The following is a 13,379-nucleotide window of genomic DNA, read 5'->3' as shown; positions in this document are numbered from 1 at the left end:
TAGTGTCAACACCACGTTCTTGTAAGGTACACCAACGTAGAATTAGTATAAAAACCAAATATAGTGCTCCATGATCATGAGGATAGACACGACAAATGGATATTGCAGTAATATCTGGTAATTAGGTCAGAAGGTGAAGGACATTAAGTCTTATGCTAGTCATCATTGATAGTCTATCAACTGATTTGAGTAATTGGTGGCACTCATCGCCCAGTTACTGAACATTTCTGTACCATGTATGAAGTATTATAGAATAATGTTCATAAGTCATCTTTTTACAGAGAACATTGGCACTCATTGACCAGTTACAAACCATCAGAAGTCATCATTCAAAACAGCAGCTAATGAGTGTAGCATCAAGCTACTGGTATTCATATATATAGCATGAAAGTGACATAATATAAATTTAAAATATAAGAAACAGTGGCATTCGTTGGCCAGCAAGTACTGAATATTACAAAACATTTTTCATCATTCAAGTGACATACAACATATTTAAAATAATTATTGGCACACATTGATCAGTTACAAATCATCAGAAGTCATCAGTCAAAACAGGAGCTAATGAGTGTAGCATCAAGCTACTGGTATTCATATATATAGCATGTAAGTGACATAATATAAATTTAAAATATAAGAAACAGTGGCATTCATTGGCCAGCAAGTATTGAATATTACAAAACATTTTTCATCATTCAAGTGACATATGACATATTTAAAATAATTATTGGCACTCATTGATCAGTTACAAATCATCAGAAGTCATCAGACAAACCAGGAGCTAATGAGTGTAGCATCAAGCTACTGGTATTCATATATATAGCATGTAAGTGACATAATATAAATTTAAAATATAAGAAACAGTGGCATTCATTGGCCAGCAAGTATTGAATATTACAAAACATTTTTCATCATTCAAGTGACATACTACATATTTAAACTAATTATTGGCACTCATTGATCAATTACAAATCATCAGAAATCATCAGTCAAACCAGGAGCTAATGAGTGTAGCATCAAGCTACTGGTATTCATATATATAGCATGTAAGTGACATAATATACATAATATAAATTTAAAATATAAGAAACAGTGGCATTCGTTGGCCAGCAAGTATTGAATATTACAAAACATTTTTCATCATTCAAGTGACATATGACATATTTAAAATAATTATTGGCACTCATTGGCCAGTTACAAAACATCAGAAGTCATCCTTCAAAACAGGAGTTAAAGAGTGTAGAGCATGCATGCATTATTACAAAATATCATTCACTATTACTCAGAACTCATCATTCAAGTGACATAAGACATATTTAAAATGTAACATACTGTAACTGTTACTCAAGTCTGTGTTAGAAAACATCATTCAGTATTACTTAGAACTCTCTTAAACTGGTAGCATTATTTGGGACTGGTAATACATTTTTTTTTTGTGCTAGCAATGCATTGCGTTGGGATCGATAATTAATTGCTGGGGCATAACAATATTTGCTTTTGACTTATTGCTGCAAATGAGGATAGGTAACGTCATTCGTCATGAGTCAGCTATAGCAAGGTTATGAAACAAATAAGGTATATGTGATCACATTCATGAATGACACACACAAATGGGTAAAAAAAATGCAAGTACTAGAACAGGTTTAATGACCAACTGCTTATAGCACATTAATTTCATGAATAGCTTCTCCTGAAAAAAATACAAAATGGACTATTAAGCTGAAAGAAGAAACGCATATTATGCTGAAAAGTAGCGAACTTCGAATTAACAGGTAATGAAATGTGTATTAAATATATATGTTCTCTAGCTGTCCTTTCCAAAACCTTCAGTCATTATACCATGCGACATAAGACATACTGTCAAGACGTACTGCAACAAATACTTAAATAACTACATAGCATAAATACATAAACTTCAACATTATCCTCATCTGTAAAGAAAAACTTAAAAGTGGTGCGTTTAGTGGCCATATAAAGTTTATGACTATCAACACCTGTAAACAAAAACTTCATTATTCATATCACCATAACTCCATTATTATCATCACGTGTAAAGAAAAACTTCATTATTCATATTACTATATTCTTCATCGCTATTCATCACCATTCATGATCATCTGCAAAAAGACACTTCACCATACAACTATTCATAGTATAGAGTTCCTTATTTCTAGCATATTTCATCACTAAAACTAAGATGTGTAGTTCTGTCTGACAGCCTGCATCAATCGCCTCGTATTCTGAAAGAAAAAATTAGTTAAGACTGCTATCATACGATGTGTATAGTATATTCTTGTTAATACTTGTTAATTCTGATCCATTTACTCTTCGTGACGAGGTATTGCACCTTCTTTCGTTCATTCCGAAGGTGAAATTCCCATTTCACAGCAATCCACTGTGGTTTGTTTAGTTTATTTATTTGACACGTTATTGGTTTCTGAAAATGATGAACAATGATTAATGTCTTGCATTTAAATTATATACCCATTAAATAAAAACTTGTTTCTAGTGATATAATTAAGCATACAGCATAGCATGACAGAAAACGTAGTATGTCAAAAACATAGACAGTGTTCAGGTGCAAAAATGTACAGAGAGCATCACAATGTAGCAGCAAAAAAAAATGTAAAATAATCACGATGTTGAGATATCATAAGGCAAAATGTCCAAGTCAACTGGTGTTTGTTATATCTTAAATATTTCATAGTGCATACAAACAAAACAGGAAAACAATCATACATACATGAAGAATGGAAAATGTGCACGGTCTGATATGTAACGACAAGAAAAGCGACCTGCTAACCTTACCTTGCCGGGCACTTGCCAAGAAAAAATATGACAATCATGAGTAAGTAGTCACATAAATATAATTGCATAAGTGGTCATAAAATGTGTAAGCTTATCTGGAAAAATGTGCACGGTCCGATGTGTAACGACAAGAAAAGCGACCTGCTAACCTTACCTTGCCGGGCACTTGCCAAGAAAAAATACGATAATCATCAGTAAGTGTTCATATAAATATAATTGCATAAGTGGTCATAAAAAAAATCAGGAAATGGCATTACAGTGTGATAAATCATAAAGTATGTTCATTCAATAAAGGGTTTAATATTGGAGACATGGTGATTGCCTTTACTTTTTCTGGTTCTCAGAGTTTCGACGTGTACTACATTGGGGTGAGGAATGCTGCGAATTCGATATGGACCTGCATATAGGAGCTCAAATTTACTACATCTACTTTTTCCTCTGTTAGATGAATAATGTGTGCGTACTAATATCTTCTGTCCAATGTGAAAGTCACGGCGTGTACAAACCTGTTTTTGCTGTCTTCTCCGGCGCTCTGCGGCACGTTTGATGTTGTTCAGCGTAATGTCAATTATTTCATGGTGTCGTAGTCGACGAGATGTAGGAAAGGTTACTAATTCTTTAATTTTGTTAGGTGGTTCAACATTTTTCAGTATAACAGTCAGAGATAGCATAGTAGATTCATTTGGTATGGAATTAATTACATCCTAGAATGAGAGTATGTGTGTGTCTCAATCAATATGTTTTTTATGGCAGTATAATCTACACAGTTTACCAATTTCATTCATTAATCGTTCACAAGGGTTCGAAGAAGCATGGTACCTGGATATATACACTCCTGGAAATGGAAAAAAGAACACATTGACACCGGTGTGTCAGACCCACCATACTTGCTCCGGACACTGCGAGAGGGCTGTACAAGCAATGATCACACGCACGGCACAGCGGGCACACCAGGACCCGCGGTGTTGGCCGTCGAATGGCGCTAGCTGCGCAGCATTTGTGCACCGCCGCCGTCAGTGTCAGCCAGTTTGCCGTGGCATACGGAGCTCCATCGCAGTCTTTAACACTGGTAGCATGCCGCGACAACGTGGACGTGAACCGTATGTGCAGTTGACGGACTTTGAGCGAGGGCGTATAGTGGGCATGCGGGAGGCCGGGTGGACGTACCGCCGAATTGCTCAACACGTGGGGCGTGAGGTCTCCACAGTACATCGATGTTGTCGCCAGTGGTCAGCGGAAGGTGCACGTGCCCGTCGACCTGGGACCGGACCGCAGCGACGCACGGATGCACGCCAAGACCGTAGGATCCTACGCAGTGCCGTAGGGGACCGCACCACCACTTCCCAGCAAATTAGGGACACTGTTGCTCCTGGGGTATCGGCGAGGACCATTCGCAACCGTCTCCATGAAGCTGGGCTACGGTCCCGCACACCGTTAGGCCGTCTTCCGCTCACGCCCCAACATCGTGCAGCCCGCCTCCAGTGGTGTCGCGACAGGCGTGAATGGAGGGAACAATGGAGACGTGTCGTATTCAGCGATGAGAGTCGCTTCTGCCTTGGTGCCAATGATGGTCGTATGCGTGTTTGGCGCCGTGCAGGTGAGCGCCACAGTCAGGACTGCATACGACCGAGGCACACAGGGCCAACACCCGGCATCCTGGTGTGGGGAGCGATCTCCTACACTGGCCGTACACCACTGGTGATCGTCGAGGGGACACTGAATACTGCACGGTACATCCAAACCGTCATCGAACCCATCGTTCTACCATTCCTAGACCGGCAAGGGAACTTGCTGTTCCAACAGGACAATGCACGTCCGCATGTATCCCGTGCCACCCAACGTGCTCTAGAAGGTGTAAGTCAACTACCCTGGCCAGCAAGATCTCCGGATCTGTCCCCCATTGAGCATGTTTGGGACTGGATCAAGCGTCGTCTCACGCGGTCTGCACGTCCAGCACGAACGCTGGTCCAACTGAGGCGCCAGGTGGAAATGGCATGGCAAGCCGTTCCACAGGACTACATCCAGCATCTCTACGATCGTCTCCATGGGAGAATAGCAGCCTGCATTGCTGCGAAAGGTGGATATACACTGTACTAGTGCCGACATTGTGCATGCTCTGTTGCCTGTGTCTATGTGCCTGTGGTTCTGTCAGTGTGATCATGTGATGTATCTGACCCCAGGAATGTGTCAATAAAGTTTCCCCTTCCTGGGACAATGAATTCACGGTGTTCTTATTTCAATTTCCAGGAGTGTAGATCGGAGAAATGTTTCTAGCTCGTAACATACGTGTCCATATAGCAGATCGAAACTGTGATCCATTGTCGGAAATTACTTTCAATCCATGCCCTACATGATATAGAAAATGTTTTACAAATGCTTTCGAAACAGTTTTAGCAGTAGCTTTGCGTAACGGAGTGAAGGTAACAAATTTCGAAGTGAGTTAAACAGCGACAAAGATGTAGCAAAACCCTCTATTAGTTCTGGGAATCGGACCAAAAATGTCTACAGCGGCCATGTGCATCAATTTAACAGGTACAATGGGGTGTAATGGAGGAATATGTGATGTCGTATTTGACTTAGCTTTCTGGCAGATTTTACATGACGCTAAAACTCGTCGAATACGTTTCTCCATGTTGGTAAAATAACAGTTCTGTCTCATTATAAGAAAACATTTTCTGGCTCCGTAATGTGCGTAACTTAAATGAGTATACCAAATTAATTTGTTAACAAGTTCGTCAGGAATGCATAATAACCAATCGTTGCTGTCAGGGTGAGAGCGACGAAACAGAATATTATTGCGTACAGTGTAATGGTTTCTAATGGTAACATTATTCCTAGCTTGCCAAAGGTGTTTAATTTCTTCCCACACGTTGTCTTTACTCTGCTCTTGCGCTATGTCTCGTAATGACGACGAAATGAAATTCTCAAATGCAACTTGTTGAATGTACATGACGCTGAAATTTGCTTTGCAGAAGTTGGTTGCGATGTCTTGCTGATTGTTGCTGAGAGAACGGGATAGTGCGTCTGCTACAATATTTTGTGTACCGGGAATGTGAACAATTGTAAAATTAAATTCCTGCAAATAAAGTTTCCATCTGCTTAATCTGTCGTGTGTAAATTTAGCGGAAATTAAAAACTGTATAGCTCTATGATCTGTGTAAACGGTAGTGTGTCTTCCATAAATAAAATGCCGACATCTCGTAAATGCCCAAACAACACATAATGTTTCAAGTTCTGTAACAGAATAATTGCGTTCAGCAGGTGACAGAATGCGACTCGCAAAGGCTATGTTTTTAATTACTGTAGTGCCATCTTCTTCAAATTCCTGAAAAATGTCTACGCCTAAAGCGGTGTTAGAACTGTCGGTGGCAATGGAAAAATTTATAGTAAGATCCGGATGTGATAAAAGTGGTGCATTCAACAAAGCTTCTTTCAGGTTCACAAATTCAGAATGTGCTTGGCTATCCCAGGACCAAATAGTGTTTTTACCTGTCAATTGACATAATCTAGGGGTGTCTAAAGCAGAGTAATGAATAAATTTACGAAAAAAGTTAATTAAACCCAAAAAGCTGCGTAGTTGTTTCTTCGTCGTAGGAACAGTAATGTCACGTAAAGCTTGAAGTTTTTCCGGGTCAGGCGCAATGCCTTCTGCTAAAATTACATGTCCAAGAAATTTTATAGAAGTTTTGCCAAAGTGCGATTTACTGAAATTAACTGTGAGTCCTTGTGCACGAAAAGTTCGTAACAGTTGTTCAAGAATCAGATTGTGTTCAGACCAGTTAGCTTCTGCAATAAGAATGTCGTCTACATACGTTGTGATACTGTCTTTCATGCAAAAGTGTGTGTCGGATGTCGTCAAAAGTAATAACATTTTCGTGAACAAGATTCTGCGTGTCAAAAGTATTACTTACATTGCTGGAAGATGCAACCTGTACTTTATCTAGTCAAATTCTATCTGACGTGCTATTATTTTCGGGAGGATGCTGTGGCATTTCAACTATTTGTACTGTTCTGTTATTTCTTCCTGACGTATTACGTTCTGGATGATATCTACTGTCTGGTTCATTCATAATAATTTGTTGCTGCGGATGATTTTGCTGTTGGTAAGACCGACTCTTATTAAACATACGCTGAAAATTGTGCTCATTACTTTTACGTCTGTCACGATAGTCATTTCTATACGGTGCATTGCGATAGGAATTGAAATAGTGTGTTTTCTGTACGTAGTTATTTCCTTGTTGCTGTGCGTTACTATTTGTTGGAGCTGCCGCTATACTTGCAGGCGGCGAAACATTAAAGCTTGGTTGACCTTGTACATTACATTGTTGGTTAGGTATGCTAACCGGCTGGTTTTGTTGCTGTTGTTGGGAAAAACCTCTATTGTTACCAAAATGTGGTACCTGTTGCTGATAATTTTGACGATACTGATAATTAAATATTTTGTCTGTTATTAAAATTCTGCTGGTGGTTCTTGTCATTTCGGGAGTGTCTAATAAAAACTGTCACTTCAGGTAAAACTCGTCATATCATGTTTTCTTTACTCATTCTTAATTCTAGATAGACCGATAGTTGAAGAGCTGTTTTAATAGATGTAAAGGATGGTAGAAGAGAAGGCAGCAGTGCAGAAAACTAAAGATGAAATAGCACTACTACGGCTCGGGGTCCTGTGCACGCTACGGCACATATTCATCAAAGCGTAATGAATCCCCTGGTGTCAATTACGTGCTACAAATAAATTTTAGTTTCTGCGTTACAGGCAATGCCGATGAAAATTCAAAAGCAAATTGCTGTATCCATGCCAATTCTAGTTTCTGCATTACAGGCCAAGCTGATAAAAATACAAAAGCAAATTGTCGTATCCAGTCCTAGGGGTGGATCAGTGTTCTGTCATTTTTAAATACTTTAAATTTTCTCACGGATAGAAAATGCTTGTAATCAAAATTATCGTCTCTGTACGTCTGAACAGGTTCAGGATTGTATGATAATCTGTTTGTCTGTGACTGTTCGGAATCTAAGTCACGTACTCTCTGTAAATTACCTAAATTATGCTGGCGGTGTGAGTCTGACAAATGTTCGCAAAGTGGCGTATGCTGTGATGTGTTAAAGGCTTGCTGTAAAGTTGACAATTTTCTACGTAATGTATTATTGGACGAACCTATCTCACTGATAGTCTGCTGTAAATTTTGGAATTCAGGTGTTTCATTAAACGAAATCGGTGAAGTATCGTCTGATTTGCTGTCATTATTGCTTTCAATAACGCCAATACGACTGGCCAATTCATCATATTTTTCAGTCAGTATTTTTACCTGATCGTCGTTTTTAGTCTCGCAAGCATTAATTTGTTCTTGTATTTTACGTGTGGTTTTGTTCAACTTTTTAACGTCTACTTTGATGGCATTGGGATCCTGTATTAGTTCTAATTGTTCAAGTCTGTCGGTCACTGTCTGAAAGTCTACTGTGTGTGTGTGTTTTCGCTTTAAGATCGGAGATTTCATCATGCAATTCGGTGTTCAACTGTTTGATAGTATTAATTTCGTCTGATACTGTAGCAATATTGTTGTCTACGTATGTTTTTGCTTTCGTAAACAATTTACGTTTATCTTCCTGTCTCTGTGCGGTAATTGTTTCCATGACTTGTCGCTTTACTTTATTCTGTTCCTGTATAAACTTACGGTAACGCGTTTCACTGTTTTGTAGGTGGTCATTAAAACGTTCGTCAATTTGGCTGTTCTGTTGGTCAAATTTCGCGTCTACTTTTGCATCCAGTGTGCGCGAAAGTTCTGCTGACATTAATTTAAACTCGTCGCGTAACTGTGTTGCGTTTTCAGAGCATTGTTTAGCGACTGCACTAATTTCGTCTCTAAGTAATTTAGTTGTAGCTGCATGTGTATTATTTAATTCTTGTGCCACAGATCTAATTTCTTCACTACTGCTCCTAGCACAAGCCTTAATTTCCTCACGTAATTGTTCTTTAGTATCATGACATTGCGCGGCAACGGCTGTAATCTGTTCACTAAGTTGTTTGTTCTGTTCATTAAGTTGTTTGAAATTTTCACTAAGTTGTTTGCTGTGTTCATTAAGTTGTTTGAAATTTTCACTAAGTTGTTTGTTCTGTTCATTAAGTTGTTTGAAATTTTCACTAAGTTGTTTGTGAATGTTGTCTTGTCTTTCATTCTGTTGTAGCAATACTGCCATAATTTGATCCAAGCCAAAATTAACGACTCTATTTTCTATGCTGTGTGTTGGTGTATCTACATTTGTCACTTTTTTTGTAACCATTTGGTCATTCCGAAATTCACAAAAAGGTTTGCCCATCAGATGTGCACTATTGGTCGCTAAATCGGAATCAAATAAATTTGATGTACTTTGAGTACATTGTTCATTTTCGTTAGAAACATTTATCTGTTCATTACGTAAATTTTGCAAACCGGGTGTGTCAAGCTGGGCAGCGTTCATTGTATCAGAACGTGCCGCGTCATCAATTGTTACATTTACTGTGGATATAATTGCATTTGTTTGCTCATCATTAGGATCAAAATCAATGTTAGTGATCGGAACGCACTGATTGTCTGTCAATAGAGGACTATCGCTATTACACTGACTGTCGCAAGAATTATCAGTCAAATTATTAGAGTCGGCTATTTCACTCATTGCACATCGCGATGTACTGTTAACAGTTTTTCGCGGCATTTTTCACAAATCAAAATTAAGCACAAATGAAACAAAGACGAAGCAAAAGAAAATGGAACAAACAATTACAACAAAGAGCAATAAATTGCTGATGATCTGTGAAAGAAAGAGTGACAAATTAGTAAATGCGTTGCGCCAGATGCAAACTACGTTTAAATAAATAAGACCAGACTACGATCCTGACAGGGTCGCCAAGTGTAAACTTCCCACAAAAATAATAATTGAATTAATTTAAATATGAATAATGAATGTGATTCTCCACACGAATTTTAAAAATATGAATAATGAATGTGATTCTAATTTAATGTAACCTCTGAACAAAATTGGTTCCCATTTAACGTCTCCATGCAGAAATGCATTCACGTTTGATGTACCCACAAAATTCTTTTCTCATTTAATGTTAAGTTCGAAACAGAAAAATTCCTAAACCCCGAAATAAAAAAAAAATTTCAGTAACCTGGTAAATTTTAGGACGACAGCAGCGCTGCGCCACGGCCCTGCATTCTGAATAAAAAAGCAAAAATTCGTACCTCAATAAAAACGGCGAATATATCTGCTCTTACCTAAAAAAATTTCGGCACAGCTCCGTGCAATGCTGGCCTATACATTTGTGATTCGTGAAAGGAATAATCATGCAGTGGATAAATTCTTTAAATTGAAATGAATGCTTTTTTAAAAAAAAAATTACTTTATATTATAAAATTATTATTAGGGCATTTTAAAAAAATTTGGATGACAGTTCACATACATTACTAGATATGCGCAAGGCTGCTTCTTTACCTTATACAATAATACTCATCCTCCAGAGCCCCGACCAGAGCAGACTGCAGACAAGCGCAGACTAGCGCAGACTACTGCAGACTAGCGACTAGCGACAAGCAACAACTAACTACATACTGCTCTCTGGTCAGAGACTCTCCTATGCCTAGCCTATTGCAGGCAGCGCATACCTCTTACAGGGTATTTAACATTTTTATTCAGTTGCATTTAGTTATTATACAAACTGAATCCAGGTAATATACAGCCGCATTGAGATACACGACTTTCACAATTTCATAGAAAGTTACGCCGACAGGAATGCATCTGTCCACTGTTGTAAGAATGATGTCCTTCTCTCACTATGCAGCGGCTCAAACGGCGTTGTGAAACTTGCTGGCAGATTAAAACTGAGTGTCGGCCTAGGACTCTGACCGCTGAATCGTTGTCATCCGCAGGAAACGCTGCTACAGATTCAGCTCTCGTGGGTGGAAGCAAACCCTGGGCTGCGACTCTGCTATTTCTACGCCATCTTCTGCGACGATAAGTATCGTCCCCACACTCTGATTGGCAAAACAGTTGATCACGTTACCAAGCGATTACGGATTTTTAGGAAGAAGGCAGGCGATTTCGAATACACGCAAATCACAACGGGTAATGTATACATCACGGTGTTAAGAATGACGACGAGTTTGTACTCACTACAAAAATTTATAGGTAAAAAATTGTTAATCAATAGGTTATTTGCAGCGCAGAAATGAGTCAGAGAGCTTATAACAAGTATTCGCTGCTCGAAAGAATGTCATATTTGAAAACCAAAAGGACTCCAGTTTCATTGGACAAATCTCATTATAAAAGTAAGAAGTCGCAGCAGAGGCAATCCTATTCTACACTCGTGTGCAAAACTTAACGATGAAAGTAACTGTCGCGTGATGTGTCACGCCAAATAACAGTTTGAGGATTGGACCATGAATATAAAGAGCCGCTGCAGCATAGTTCCCTTAACTGAAGATATACGCGTTTACACAGAACAGAAATGAGTTTTTTTTTTAAAAAATAATAATTGCAGTGAATTCATCTAGATTTATAACGGTCCTTAGGAGAATATAAAAGACGGGGGGAGGGGGGGGACATAGTACTCTATAGGGTGTGTGATCACCACGATGGCTGTGGATTCTCTGCAATGTGTTAAAATGCTGACCACAAGGTTCGTAAGCGGTTCTTGTGGTAGGGCCTTCCCTTCTTCCACCAGCGCGGTTGACAGTTGCTGGATCGTCTTTGCTCCATGTTGATGTGATGCTATACATGTCTCCACTCGTACTCCTTGAGATTTAAGTCGGGAAAGATAGGCCAATCCATTCGCCGAAGTGATGAAGAAATCAAGACCCTAAGCTGTAGACAGGCATTGATATACATCAGCGGCGCCAGTTGAAAACGTGTGCCCCACCCGGGACTCGAACCCGGGATCTCCTGCTTACATGGCAGACGCTCTATCCATCTGAGCCACCGAGGGCACAGCGGTTAGTGCGACCCGTAAGAGTTCGGGCAATGCGTGTGCATCCAGCACAGAATAAGAAGGTTCAATGGCCGGTAAGCCTTGACTATGTCCGAAAGAACAGATACCATCTTCATACATTCGCCGAAGATCCTTCCGTTCCAAGAGTTCCTCCACTTGCGCCGTTCGGTGCGATGAAGCATTGTCATCTACAAAAATGAGTTCAGGGCTGAATGGATCCCTGAAAAGACGCACATGGGAAGAAGTACAGTGTCACAATAACGTTGACCAGTGAGTGTATCGTGTTCAAAGATTTGGTGTCAGTACGCCAGTGCTTCCCCCGCCATAACACCTGCACCACGAAAATGATCCATGGCCTGTGTCTTTGCAATATTCCGGCAGGCTACTGTCTTTGAGTAGAGCGGACTACCAGAAAGCTGAAATCGCAGCTTGCTACAGTATCCTCAGAAGAATTTTCCTCATCTGCGACTTGAATGTCCTTTCCGAATTTGACGCCAGGTGAAAGGGACTAGGATGATACCACTCCTTCTGCAGTGCCGGCCAGAGTCGCCGAGCGGTTCTAGGCGCTACAGACTGGACCCGCGCGACCGCTACGGTCGCAGGTTCGAATCCTGCCTCGGCAGGTTAGGTTTAAGTAGTTCTAAGTTCTAGGGGACTGATGACCTCAGCAGTTAAGTCCCATAGTGCTCAGAACCATTTGAACCTTCTGCAGTAATTCTGGATGCTGATTATCCGATACCATGGCCTGTGGCACAGCCTCTATGGCGAATACGGTCGCTAAGGCCCGGATCGTAGCAGTTGTTGTTGTTGATTGCATCCGAGCCCTGCAGAGCGCATGCTCTATCTCAGCGTCGATTCTGGGCCTGTAAGCATGGCGTCGAACCGTTGCCTCCATTCGACACCCTCCCCAGTGTGCTCGATGCAGCGTCTGCAGCCTCTGGAGCCAGAGCGAAAGGGGAATGACGATCTGGCACTCCGATTCGTCAATGGCTAGAAACTGCCCGAAGCACTGAGAGAATATCAGACCAAAAAATCCATCTCAGAGCCTGGGTCTAGTTTCTTGGGTAATAGCTCCGGTCACGCACGCTGAGCCAACGACGAGACCTTGCGAAGTAGCGGATCCTGATCTGTGATCTGGGCCACTTCACAGGCAGTACTAGGGAACGACTGGAGTCTGGCGCATATTGCTATCGACTGTGAAGCATACGGCTTCAGAGTTCTTATGGAGGCCCATAGCAGGCGAGACAGAGCATCATAGTTTCCGTGCTGCTCATTGGTCCTATAATGAATGTCATAGTTGTAAAAGCTCGAAAACCTGGTCACCCTTACAACCGCTGTGCCGTTTTTACCAGCAGCTTCTGTCAGTGCCCAGAGAAGAATATCAGCAGTTTATGGTGGAATTTTGTGCCAAGAAGGAACGCTATAGAGCATTGCCACTGTTACGTGAGCGCTTTTCCCAAACTGCCCGTGACTGATGTAGAACCCGGAACAAAAAGGCTAGTCGAATCGGAATAAATTAATCTCCAGTGAGAAATGAAATATGTATCAGTACCACTGACTGCCAGTACTTGTCTAAAATAGATTACAGTTTGCTACAGTGAACTGCATA

At 40.4% G+C, this 13,379-nt stretch overlaps 1 non-coding gene across 1 annotated transcript; it reads right to left on the bottom strand.

Moving 5' to 3' along the window:
- Positions 1-11,693: 11,693 nt before the first annotated feature.
- Positions 11,694-11,768, bottom strand: Trnat-ugu (transfer RNA threonine (anticodon UGU)). Its single transcript has one exon. It is a non-coding gene; the product is annotated as a tRNA-Thr (tRNA).
- Between the last annotated feature and the right edge of the window lie 1,611 nt (positions 11,769-13,379).

Source organism: Schistocerca nitens, chromosome 4, assembly GCF_023898315.1.
Source record: "Schistocerca nitens isolate TAMUIC-IGC-003100 chromosome 4, iqSchNite1.1, whole genome shotgun sequence".
In the NCBI taxonomy this organism is placed as follows: domain Eukaryota; kingdom Metazoa; phylum Arthropoda; class Insecta; order Orthoptera; family Acrididae; genus Schistocerca; species Schistocerca nitens.
This window is presented reverse-complemented; position numbering and strand designations above follow the sequence as displayed.